Below are 12,805 nucleotides of genomic sequence, written 5' to 3'. Positions count from 1 at the left end.
GGTTTTGCCAAACTGCTAAAAAATTTCCTGCTGCGATCAACAGTGAATTACCCCCATTGCCCCATATCCAGGGCACCTTTGAATTACTAAAGGCACTATACCTACTATTTTGGGGGTTCTCCCCCAACTCTCTATTTTCTCAATTTCAGTATTATTACTGTTTGCTATTTTTGACAGACATTTAATCCAGCTCAATTAGCTCGCTTTAGCAATACTATCTTCCTACACTACACCTGTAAAAGAGGATTCCCACAATTCTACAGCCATACCACACTGGTTGTGCCCAATCCCATCCGATCTTGGAAGCAATACAGTGTTGGGCCTTGCCAGTGCCTGTTTGCGAGACCACCTGGGAATACATGGTGCTGTAGAATCAATAAGGACCCATCGCATGGTCATTTCCCATGCCAGGTGTCAGGATTAATTTTCTTTATTTAGCGAGCTACTATTATTATTATCTGCTGGTTCTTTAGGCACATCTATACATTACATCATAACATTGTAAATTTTCTGTGCCATTCTCAGTGTATTCATTCTAACTTACTGTACACCTTCCTTTCATTGAAGTCTCGTCACAAAGGATTCCCCATTTTCTCCTGCGCTGATTTACATCATCAGGGGTCATGGAGGAAATTCCAGAGTGAAAGCAGATTCAATCTGTCTTCTTTTTCCTGGAGGCCTGTTCCCACATTTTGGCACTCTCAACAAGCCGTTCACTACCTCAGGAACACGTTTGGTAAGTAGAAGCAATAGAGGACAGTAGGCACCCAGGGAATTCATCAGCTCTCCTTTCTTTCATTTTTTCCCTACCTAATACTTTGTAAAGGCAAGAAGACACAACAGTGTATTTACAGTTATCATCACCACAATACACATTTTCCTTTACCAGGTATATGTTGAGTGTGAGAAATGTATCATTTGATCAATGCAGATCACTATAAGCTTTTGATGGTCATTTGTACCTTATCAAATATATATACAGGCTCCCCTCGAACTGCATATATATTTTGCCAGATTGTGATTACTTAGTGGATGTATTTTTATTATTTAATTTTTCTTCTTCACTTTGTGAACTAACAAACTACAGCTGACTACTACAGTGATTTGCAGGACATTGCAATCACTCAATGACCAACTGTGACATATCCTATAGTCTATAAACTGGATAAATGGGATGGTCATCACTAGGAAAGGTTTTTAATGGATATCAATAGAGTTTAAATATTTTATATTCACACAATTTATTCAAGAGTGCCCCAACACAAGAGTCTTCTTTTCTCTCTGTACAGATGGGGCATAATGTGTTGGGGGCATTGTGGTGTGTGGCACAATGTGTCACAGGCATTGAAGTGGGTGGCATAATGTGTCCGGGCATTACGGTGTGGCATATTGGTTAATGGACATTATGGTGTGTGGCATAATGTGTAAGGGGCATTACTGTGTGTGGTATAATGTGTAATGGGCATTGCGGTGTGTGGCATAATGTGCAAGGGGCATTACTATAAGGAGGAAAAATGGCAAATAATGTAAGGTGCGTGAATCAGGATCTTTTTTTCCTGTGGTGGCCAATGTCTGGGCGGGCAGGTTGCAAAACTGGGGTATAAGGTAGTCTTTTTCCTGCAATGCCACATCCCTTGCAGTGAGACCACGCCCTCTTTTACCTGTTTTTTCTTGAATTTTTTCAATTTTTAACAATAATTTTTTTCTTTTATCTATTTTTTTTCAAACCAAAAACCGAATCCAAACCAAAATGCTTGAGTGTGGTTTTGCCAAGACGATAACACGGTGATGAATTAGAACTATAACAAAACTTAGGTGTCCATACAAATCTCTAGTTGATGTCAACTTAGACTCTTGCTAATTTGCGTAGCACATATTTTCTCTGAACATGCCCAGAAAACAGTTAGACATAAATGCGCATATGCAGATTTACTTGCATCTAAGTTCTTGTGACTGAAAAGTTGGGACGGGAATAGGAAGGGCGTTCTAACATTGACGAAATACAGTCAGATACATGCTGAAGCTGATTTTGTGAGCATATTTTAGTAATGTTTTATTTGGAAGGAGAGTTGTACCTGCTGTACTCTAGAGGGGTTTTGTTACTGCTTTTCTAATAATATTTCTGTATCAAAACAAATGTTTTAAAACATGAATGCAATTGTATCATGTGTATGCCTAAAGAATACCTCACGTGTTACCTTTTATAGACCTGCATGCATCTTGTGATAAATAATCCTTAGCATAGTACTGTAAATATGCTATTTTTACATACTTTTTTTTTGCACATATTGCATCCAATTTGCATGAAACTCAGCATCAGCACCTAACTGTGTAAAGGAATTAGTATCTGTTTCATAACATTCATTATCAAATTTTATAAAGTCTTTAGAATGCTAACTGCACTTGTTGAATTTAGTTCTTTTACTGTAAAGCCTTTTTTTATTTTTTTTATTTAGCATTATGCAAATATTAATAAAAATAACAAATAATTTTATGCTTTTAGAAATAAACATGTATTTATATAATGTAGTCAGCATATGTAAGACTTCTCCGTACATAATTACAGCATAGAGATTAGACAGAGTATAAAGAAGGAAGAAAATGACTGAGGGAGATCTAAATTGAGTTTGCACTGTCCAAGGTTCTTGTGGATATGAGTCAAACAATATGTAGCATACATCCAATGGTCTAGATCTAGAACTTGACCACAATGGGTCAAGAAAAACAGATGCAATAGAAGATGCTCCTTTCCCATTTTCATCATAACCTGAAGATTAGTCAGAAAGAAGTAGAATTTTTACAAATGATCATCACATAGAAATGCTATTCAGATAGAACACAAATGGAAGTCCTCCCAACAACAGCTTTCAAACCAGGCCTTCTCTGTTAGCAGTAGCAGCCAATAACAGACTTTTGTGAAAATCTGTGGTGGTTATAGAGATGTGCGGTGGGCACTTTTTGTATTTTGGTTTTGGTTCTAATTTCCCACTCGTGTTTTGGTTTTGGATTGGTTTTGCCAAAACCACCCTTTCGTGTTTTGGTTTTGGATTTGGATCTGGATGATTTTTGAAAAAAACATACAAATGGCTAAATCACATAATTTGGGGGTAATTTTGATCCTACGGTATTATTAATAACATTCATTTCCACTAATTTTCAGTCTATTCTGAACACCTCACAGGCCAAAAGGTTGCACCAAGGTGGCTGGATGACTAAGCTAAGCGACACAAATGTGCGGCACAAACATCTGGCCTATCTAGGAGTGGCACTGCAGTGTCAGACAGGAGGGCAGATATAAAAAAAATGGCCCCAAACAGCACATAATGCAAAGATGAAGAAGAGGTGCAATGAAGTAGCTGTATGACTAAGCTAAGCATCCCAAACTATTGGCCCATCTAGGAGTGGCATTGCGGTGTCAGAGAGGATGGCACTTTAAAAAAAATAGTACCCAAACAGCACATCATGCCAAGAAGTGAAAGAGGGCAATGAGGTAGCTGTATGACTAAGCTAAGCGACACAAGTGTGTGGCACAAACACCTGGCCCATCTAGGGTGGGCAATGCCGTCCCACTGCACTAATGGCAACTACCAGATGCATGTCTAACACCAGCATAGTTGTTATAGCCTCAGTAATCCGCTTTGCAACAGGGTGTGTATATATATATATATATATATATATATATACAACAATAGGTGAGCTGGCGCCTGAGGGTTAAGTCAACACCCTGTGTTCCAAAAGGCACTTATAATTCACACCTTTAAGAGTCAAAACATGGTGGCTACATGTTCTATCATAAAATGTATTATATATACATAAAAACAAGTTCAAAGTCCATGGTTCATTTGTACAAGGAGTAATAAGTCGCTCCACACTTAGTGTATTTCCGTTTAAGATGTCGAGGACAATAGTAGGTGAATCTCTACAGTCTCCTCTTTTTCTTCAATATATATTCAGAGGTGACATCATAAAGGAAGAACAAGAATACCCCACGCGTTTCGTCTTATTATAAGACTTCATCAGGGGTACATCTTAACTGTATGGTATTATCAAAAATAAGTGGATATGGATACCCGACACAGCGCTATAAAAAACCCTTAGTATCACTGGAATTATACGTCAGGATCACTGGATTTATACGGCAGTACCGCTGGACATATACGGCAGTATCAATGGACATATACGGCAGTATCAGTGGACATATACGGCAGTATCACTGGACTGGATTTATATGCCAGTACCACTGGAATTATACGGCAGGATCACTGGACTTATACGCAAGTACCACTGGACATATATGGCAGTATCAATGGACAAATACGACAGTATCACTGGACATGTACGGCAGTGTAACTGGACTGGACTTATACACCAGTACTACTGGAATTATACGGCAGGATCTCTGTAATTATACGGCAGGATCACTGGATTTATACGGAAGTACCGCTGGACATATATGGCAGTATCACTGGACATATATCACTGGACTGGATTTATACGCCAGTACCTCTGGAATTATACGACAGGATCACTGGATTTATACACTAGTACCACTGGAATTATATGGCAGGATCACTGGAATTATATGGTAGGATCACTGGATTTATACGGCAGTACCGCTGGACATATATACGGCAGTATCAATGGACATATACGGCAGTATAACTGGACATATATGGCAGTACCACTGGACTGGACTTATACGGCAGTACCACTGAAATTATACGGCAGGATCACTGGAATTATATAGCAGGATCACTGGAATAATATGGCAGGATCACTGGATTTATAAGGCAGTAGCACTAGAATTATATTGCAGAATCACTGGAATTATACGGCAGGATCACTGGACTTATACGCCAGTACCACTGGAATTATACGGCAGGATCACTGGAATTATATGGCAGGATCACTGGATTTTTACGGCAGTACCACTGGACATATACGGCAGTATCAATGGAAATATACGGCAGTATCACTGGACATATACGGCAGTTTCACTGGACTAGATTTGTACGCCAGTACCACTGGAATTATACGGTAGGACCACTGGAATTATACGGCAGGATCACTGGATTTATACGGCAGTCCCGCTGGACATATACGGCATTATCAATAGATATATACGGCAGTATCACTGGACATATAAGGCAGTACCACTGGACATATACAGCAGCACAGGGACACCACCACTAGACTGTTGCAGGACAACACAGCACCACTGCAATGGACTGGATTTATACAGCAGCACTGGACATATGGCAGCAGAGGACACCACCACTGTGACTGGACTGATGCAGCACAATACACCACCATTGAACTGATGCAGCAAAACTTATACAGTAGCACTGGACATATGGCAGCAGAGGACACCACCACTGTGACTGGACTGATGCAGCACAATACAGCATCATTGAACTGATGCAGCACAACACAGCACCACTGGACTGGACTTATACAGCAGCACTGGACATATGGCAGCAGAGGATACCACCACTGTACCTGGACTGATGCAGCACAAGACACCACCACTGGACTGATGCAGCACAACACAGCACCACTGGACTGGACTTATACAGCAGCACTGGACATATGGCAGCAGAGGACACAACCACTGTGACTGGACTGATGCAGCACAAGACACTATCACTGAACTGATGCAGGACACTGAGGACGGAGAAGCATCCTCTCTGTACACTCTCCAATGCCGAAGTGAAAATGGCGGCGCTGTGCGGCGCCTTATATGGAATCCAAACCCTGTGAGAATCCAACAGCAGGATGATGACGTTTTACCTCGTTCTGGTTTCCAAGTCAGGCGGGAAAACCTGAGCCTGACTCGGATCTGGGCTCGGGCAGTGAAATCCGGTAGGGTTCGGTTCTCAGGGAACCGAGCCCGCTCATCTCTAGTTATAAAGCAGATAAATTCAAAATGTGTCTAATTTTCATTAACATTATTAATGGGTCAGGTTTGAAAAGAGTGGGGTAAAGCAAATATTGGTAAAGATACTTATATGGCCAGTATCAGAATTTCCCAGAGTTACAGAGAGATTCAGTTGGGTAAGACCAATTTTAGCTTGAAAGTTATGGGATTTCTGTGTTCTATAAAAGGTGTCTGTGTAACTAGTGCTTTAAATATGTTCAAAAAAACAAGAGTAAAGACACCAGGAGGCCAGCTAGTGTGTGGACAAATTGTCACCATTAATTGGCACCAGAGACCTTGTGTTTGTACCAAACACTGTTCCTCTCTAGCAGTTCACTATTCACCTCTCTCTGCAGGACATGTTTTCCATGTACTGATGTGTCCTTCCCATCTAGCCTCCGTACGTTATGAGTCACAGCACACAGGATGCATGAGAGCCAGCAGCTCCCATGTGAATCAGACAGCGCTGGGCTCCTTCCTCCCCCCCCTTGCACAGACACACACATAAAAAAAAGGATTTTATCTGCATTGCTATTTGAATTAGATACACACGCAGATTACGCTGATTAGAATTATATGTGGCATGTGTAGATTATGTGTGCAACTGCAGCTGTATCTGTATATGAAATGCTATGTTACAGTGTACGTGGTAATCAGCGTAGTCTACTTGTGCATCTTAATCGCATAGCAATGCGAATAAGACACATTTTTAGGCAAAACAGATGTATGAAAGACGTTCAGCGATAGTAAACTCGCTCGGGACTAGGCACATCTAAAAGGGTAGTTTAACGTGATTGCAGCAACAACAACGGTGGACACATCTTCTGCATTAGAGCTGGGACATGGGCGCTGCCATCTTGTGTCCAGTCAAGTGATCACAAGCCAACAAGAGATGAGCGGGTTCGGGTCTCAGAGATCCGAACCCCCCGAACTTCACCTATTTTACACGGTTTTGAGGCAGCCTCAGATCTTCCCGCCTTGCTCGGTTAACCCGAACGTGCCCAAACGTCATCATCCCGCTGTCGGATTCTTGCGAGATTCGTATTCTATATAAAGAGCCGAGCGTCACTGCCATTTTCACTCGTGCATTGGAGATTGAACAGACAGGATGTGGCTGCGTTCTCTCCCTGAAAAGCTCCGTGATCTGTGCTCAGTAGGCTGCAACTAACTGTGCTCAGTGTGCTGCAAATATCTGTGCTCAGTGTGCTGAAAATATCTACGTTCTCTGCCTGAAAACGCTCCATATCTGTGCTCAGTGTGCTGCAAATATCTGTGCTCACTGTGCTGCATTGTGGGGACTGGGGACCACCAGTACATTATTATAGTAGTACAGTACAGTAGGCCATTGCTGTATCTTGCAGCTCTGTGTCAAGTATACTATCTCTGTGCTGCATTATTGTGAGCAGTATATAGTAGGACAGTGCAGCATTTTGGTGACCAGCAGTATATATATATAGTACAGTACAGTAGGCCATTGCTGTATCTTGCAGCTTTGTGTCAAGTATACCATATCTGTGCTGCATTAGTGTGAGCAGTATATAGTAGGACAGTGCAGCATTTTGGTGACCAGCAGTACACATATATAGTACAGTAGGCCATTGCTGTATCTTGCAGCTTTGTGTCAAGTATACCATCTCTGTGCTGCATTATTGTGAGCAGTATATAATAGGACAGTGCAGCATTTTGGTGACCAGCTGTATACATATATAGTACAGTACAGTAGGCCATTGCTGTATCTTGCAGCTCTGCTGTGTCAAGTATACTATATCTGTGCTGCATTACTGTGAGCAGTATATAGTAGGACAGTGCAGCATTTTGGTGACCAGCAGTACACATATATAGTACAGTACACTAGGCCATTGCTGTATCTTGCAGCTCTGTGTCAAGTATACTCTCTCTGTGCTGCATTATTGTGAGCAGTATATAGAAGGACAGTGCAGCATTTTGGTGACCAGCAGTATACATATATAGTACAGTACAGTAGGCCATTGCTGTATCTTGCAGCTGTGTCAAGTATACTATCTCTGTGCTGCATTATTGTGAGCAGTATATAGTAGGACAGTGCAGCATTTTGGTGACCAGCAGTACACATATATAGTACAGTAGGCCATTGCTGTATCTTGCAGCTGTGTCAAGTATACTATCTCTGTGCTGCATTATTGTGAGCAGTATATAGTAGGACAGTGCAGCATTTTGGTGACCAGCAGTACACATATATAGTACAGTACAGTAGGCTATTGCTGTATCTTGCAGCTCCGTGTCAAGTATACTATCTCTGTGCTGCATTATTGTGAGCAGTATATAATAGGACAGTGCAGCATTTTGGTGACCAGATGTATACATATATAGTACAGTACAGTAGGCCATTGCAGTATCTTGCAGCTCTGTGTCAAATATACTATTTCTGTGCTGCATTATTGTGAGCAGTATATAGTAGAACAGTGCAGCATTTTGGTGACCAGCAGTATATATATATATATATATATATATATATATATAGTACAGTACAGTAGGCCATTGCTGTATCTTGCAGCTCTGTGTCAAGTATACTATCTCTGTGCTGCATTATTGTGAGCAGTATATAGTAGGACAGTGCAGAATTTTGGTGACCAGCTGTATACATATATAGTACAGTACAGTAGGCCATTGTTGTATTTTACAGTTCTGTGTCAAGTATACTATATCTGTGCTGCATTATTGTGAGCAGTATATAGAAGGACAGTGCCGCATTTTGGTGACCAGCAGTACACATATATAGTACAGTACAGTAGGCCATTGCTGTATCTTGCAGCTCTGTGTCAAGTATACTCTCTCTGTCCTGCATTATTGTGAGCAGTATATAAATAGGAGAGTGCAGCATTTTGGTGACCAGTTATATACATATATAGTACAGTAGGCCATTGCTGTATCTTGCAGCTCTGTGTCAAGTATACTATCTCTGTGCTGCATAATTGTGAGCAGTATATGGTAGGACAGTGCAGCATTTTGGTGACCAGCAGTATATATATATATATATAGTACAGTACAGTAGGCCATTGCTGTATCTTGCAGCTGTGTCAAGTATACTATCTCTGTGCTGCATTATTGTGAGCAGTATATAAATAGGAAAGTGCAGCATTTTGGTGACCAGCAGTACACATATATAGTACAGTAGGCCATTGCTGTATCTTGCAGCTCTGTGTCAAGTATACTATCTCTGTGCTGCATTATTGTGAGCAGTATATAGTAGGACAGTGCAGCATTTTGGTGACCAGCAGTATACATATATAGTACAGTACAGTAGGTCATTGCTGTATCTTGCAGCTGTGTCAAGTATACTATCTCTGTGCTGCATTATTGTGAGCAGTATATAGTAGGACAGTTCAGCATTTTGGTGACCAGCAGTACACATATATAGTACAGTACATTAGGCCATTGCTGTATCTTGCAGCTCCGTGTCAAGTATACTATCTCTGTGCTGCATTATTGTGAGCAGTATATAATAAGACAGTGCAGCATTTTGGTGACTAGCTGTATACATATATAGTACAGTACAGTAGGCCATTGCAGTATCTTGCAGCTCTGTGTCAAATATACTATCTCTGTGCTGCATTATTGTGAGCAGTATATAGTAGGACAGTGCAGCATTTTGGTGACCAGCAGTATATATATATATAGTACAGTACAGTAGGCCATTGCTGTATCTTGCAGCTCTGTGTCAAATATACTATCTCTGTGCTGCATTATTGTGAGCAGTATATAGTAGGACAGTGCAGCATTTTGGTGACCAGCTGTATACATTTATAGTACAGTACAGTAGGCCATTGTTGTATTTTACAGTTCTGTGTCAAGTATACTATCTCTGTGCTGCATTATTGTGAGCAGTATATAGAAGGACAGTGCCGCATTTTGGTGACCAGCAGTACACATATATAGTACAGTACAGTAGGCCATTGCAGTATCTTGCAGCTCTGTGTCAAGTATACTATCTCTGTCCTGCATTATTGTGAGCAGTATATAAATAGGAGAGTGCAGCATTTTGGTGACCAGCTATATACATATATAGTACAGTACAGTAGGCCATTGCTGTATCTTGCAGCTCTGTGTCAAGTATACTATCTCTGTGCTGCATTATTGTGAGCAGTATATAGTAGGACAGTGCAGCATTTTGGTGACCAGCAGTATATATATATATATATATATATATATATATATAGTACAGTACAGTAGGCTATTGCTGTATCTTGCAGCTCTGTGTCAAGTATACTATCTCTGTCCTGCATTATTGTGAGCAGTATATAAATAGGAGAGTGCAGCATTTTGGTGACCAGCTATATACATATATAGTACAGTACAGTAGGCCATTGCTGTATCTTGCTGCTCTGTGTCAAGTATACTATCTCTGTGCTGCATAATTGTGAGCAGTATATAGTAGGACAGTGCAGCATTTTGGTGACCAGCAGTATATATATATATATATATATATATATAGTACAGTACAGTAGGCTATTGCTGTATCTTGCAGCTCTGTGTCAAGTATACTCTCTCTGTTCTGCATTATTGTGAGCAGTATATAGTAGGACAGTGCAGCATTTTGGTGACCAGCAGTATACATATATAGTACAGTACAGTAGGCCATTGTTGCATCTTACAGCTCTGTGTCAAGTATACTATCTCTGTGCTGCATTATTGTGAGCAATATATAGTAGGACAGTGCAGCATTTTGGTGACCAGCAGTACACATATATAGTACAGTATAGTAGGCCGTTGCTGTATCTTGCAGCTCTATGTCAAGTATACTATCTCTGTGCTGCATTATTGTGAGCAGTATATAGTAGGACAGTGCAGTATTTTGGTGACCAGCTGTATACATATATAGTACAGTACAGTAGGCCATTGTTGTATCTTACAGTTCTGTGTCAAGTATACTATCTCTGTGCTGCATTATTGTAAGCAGTATATAGAAGGACAGTGCCGCATTTTGGTGACCAGCAGTACACATATATAGTACAGTACAGTAGGCCATTGCTGTATCTTGCAGCTCTGTGTCAAGTATACTATCTCTGTGCTGCATTATTGTGAACAGTATATAGTAGGAGAGTGCAGCATTTTTGTGACCAGCAGTAAACATATATAGTACAGTACAGTATGCCATTGCTGTATCTTGCAGCTCTGTGTCAAGTATACTATCTTTTTCCTGCATTATTGTGAGCAGTCTATAAATAGGAGAGTGCAGCATTTTGGTGACCAGCTATATACATATATAGTACAGTACAGTAGGCCATTGCTGTATCTTGCAGCTCTGGGTCAAGTATACTATCTCTGTGCTGCATTATTGTGAGCAGTATATAGTAGGACATTGCAGCATTTTGGTGACCAGCAGTATATATATATATATATATATATATATATATATAGTACAGTACAGTAGGCTATTGCTGTATCTTGCAGCTCTGTGTCAAGTATACTCTCTCTGTGCTGCATTATTGTTAGCAGTATATAGTAGGACTGTGCAGCCTTTTTGGTGACCATCAGTACACATATATAGTACAGTATAGTAGGCCGTTGCTGTATTTTGCAGCTCAGTGTCAAGTATACTATCTCTGTGCTGCATTATTGTGAGCAGTATATAGTAGGACAGTGCAGCATTTTGGTGATCAGCAGTACACATATACAGTGCAGTACAGTAGGCCATTGCTGTATCCTTGAAGCTCTGTGTCAATTATACTATCTCTGTGCTGCATTATTGTGAGCAGTATGTAATAGGACAGTGCAGCATTTTGGTGACCAGCTCTATACATATATAGTACAGTACAGTAGGCCATTGCTGTATCTTGCAGCTCTGTGTCAAGTATACTATATCTGTGCTGCATTATTGTGAGCAGTATATAGTAGGACAGTGCAGCATTTTGGTGACCAGCAGTATACATATATAGTACAGTACAGTAGGCCATTGTTGCATCTTACAGCTCTGTGTCAAGTATACTATCTCTGTGCTGCATTATTGTGAACAGTATATAGTAGTACAGTGCAGCATTTTGGTGACCAGCAGTACACATATATAGTACAGTATAGTAGGCCGTTGCTGTATCTTGCAGCTCTGTGTCAAGTATACTATCTCTGTGCTACATTATTGTGAGCAGTATATAGTAAATCAGTGCTGCATTTTGGTGACCAGCTGTATACATATATAGTACAGTACAGTAGGACATTGTTGTATCTTACAGTTCTGTGTCAAGTATACTATCTCTGTGCTGCATTATTGTGAGCAGTATATAGAAGGACAGTGCCGCATTTTGGTGACCAGCAGTACACATATATAGTACAGTACATTAGGCCATTGCTGTATCTTGCAGCTCTGTGTCAAGTATACTATCTCTGTGCTGCATTATTGTGAGCAGTATATAGTAGGACAGTGCAGCATTTTTGTGACCAGCAGTACACATATATAGTACAGTACAGTAGGCCATTGCTGTATCTTGCAGCTCTGTGTCAAGTATACTATCTTTGTCCTGCATTATTGTGAGCAGTATATAAATAGGAGAGTGCAGCATTTTGGTGACCAGCTATATACATATATAGTACAGTACAGTAGGCCATTGCTGTATCTTGCAGCTCTGTGTCAAGTATACTATCTCTGTGCAGCATTATTGTGAGCAGTATATAGTAGGACATTGCAGCATTTTGGTGACCAGCAGTATATATATATTACAGTACAGTAGGCTATTGCTGTATCTTGCAGCTCTGTGTCAAGTATACTCTCTCTGTGCTGCATTATTGTGAGCAGTATATAGTAGGACTGTGCAGCCTTTTTGGTGACCATCAGTATACATATATAGTAAAGTACAGTAGGCCATTGTTGCATCTTACAGCTCTGTGTCAAGTATACTATCTCTGTGCTGCATTATT

At 40.5% G+C, this 12,805-nt stretch overlaps 1 pseudogene; it reads left to right on the top strand.

The window, feature by feature from the left end:
• Nucleotides 1-255: 255 nt before the first annotated feature.
• Nucleotides 256-374, top strand: LOC134929717 (5S ribosomal RNA; annotated as a pseudogene).
• Nucleotides 375-12,805: the final 12,431 nt, after the last annotated feature.

The sequence above is a fragment of the Pseudophryne corroboree genome, chromosome 5 (assembly GCF_028390025.1).
Source record: "Pseudophryne corroboree isolate aPseCor3 chromosome 5, aPseCor3.hap2, whole genome shotgun sequence".
In the NCBI taxonomy this organism is placed as follows: domain Eukaryota; kingdom Metazoa; phylum Chordata; class Amphibia; order Anura; family Myobatrachidae; genus Pseudophryne; species Pseudophryne corroboree.
This window is presented reverse-complemented; position numbering and strand designations above follow the sequence as displayed.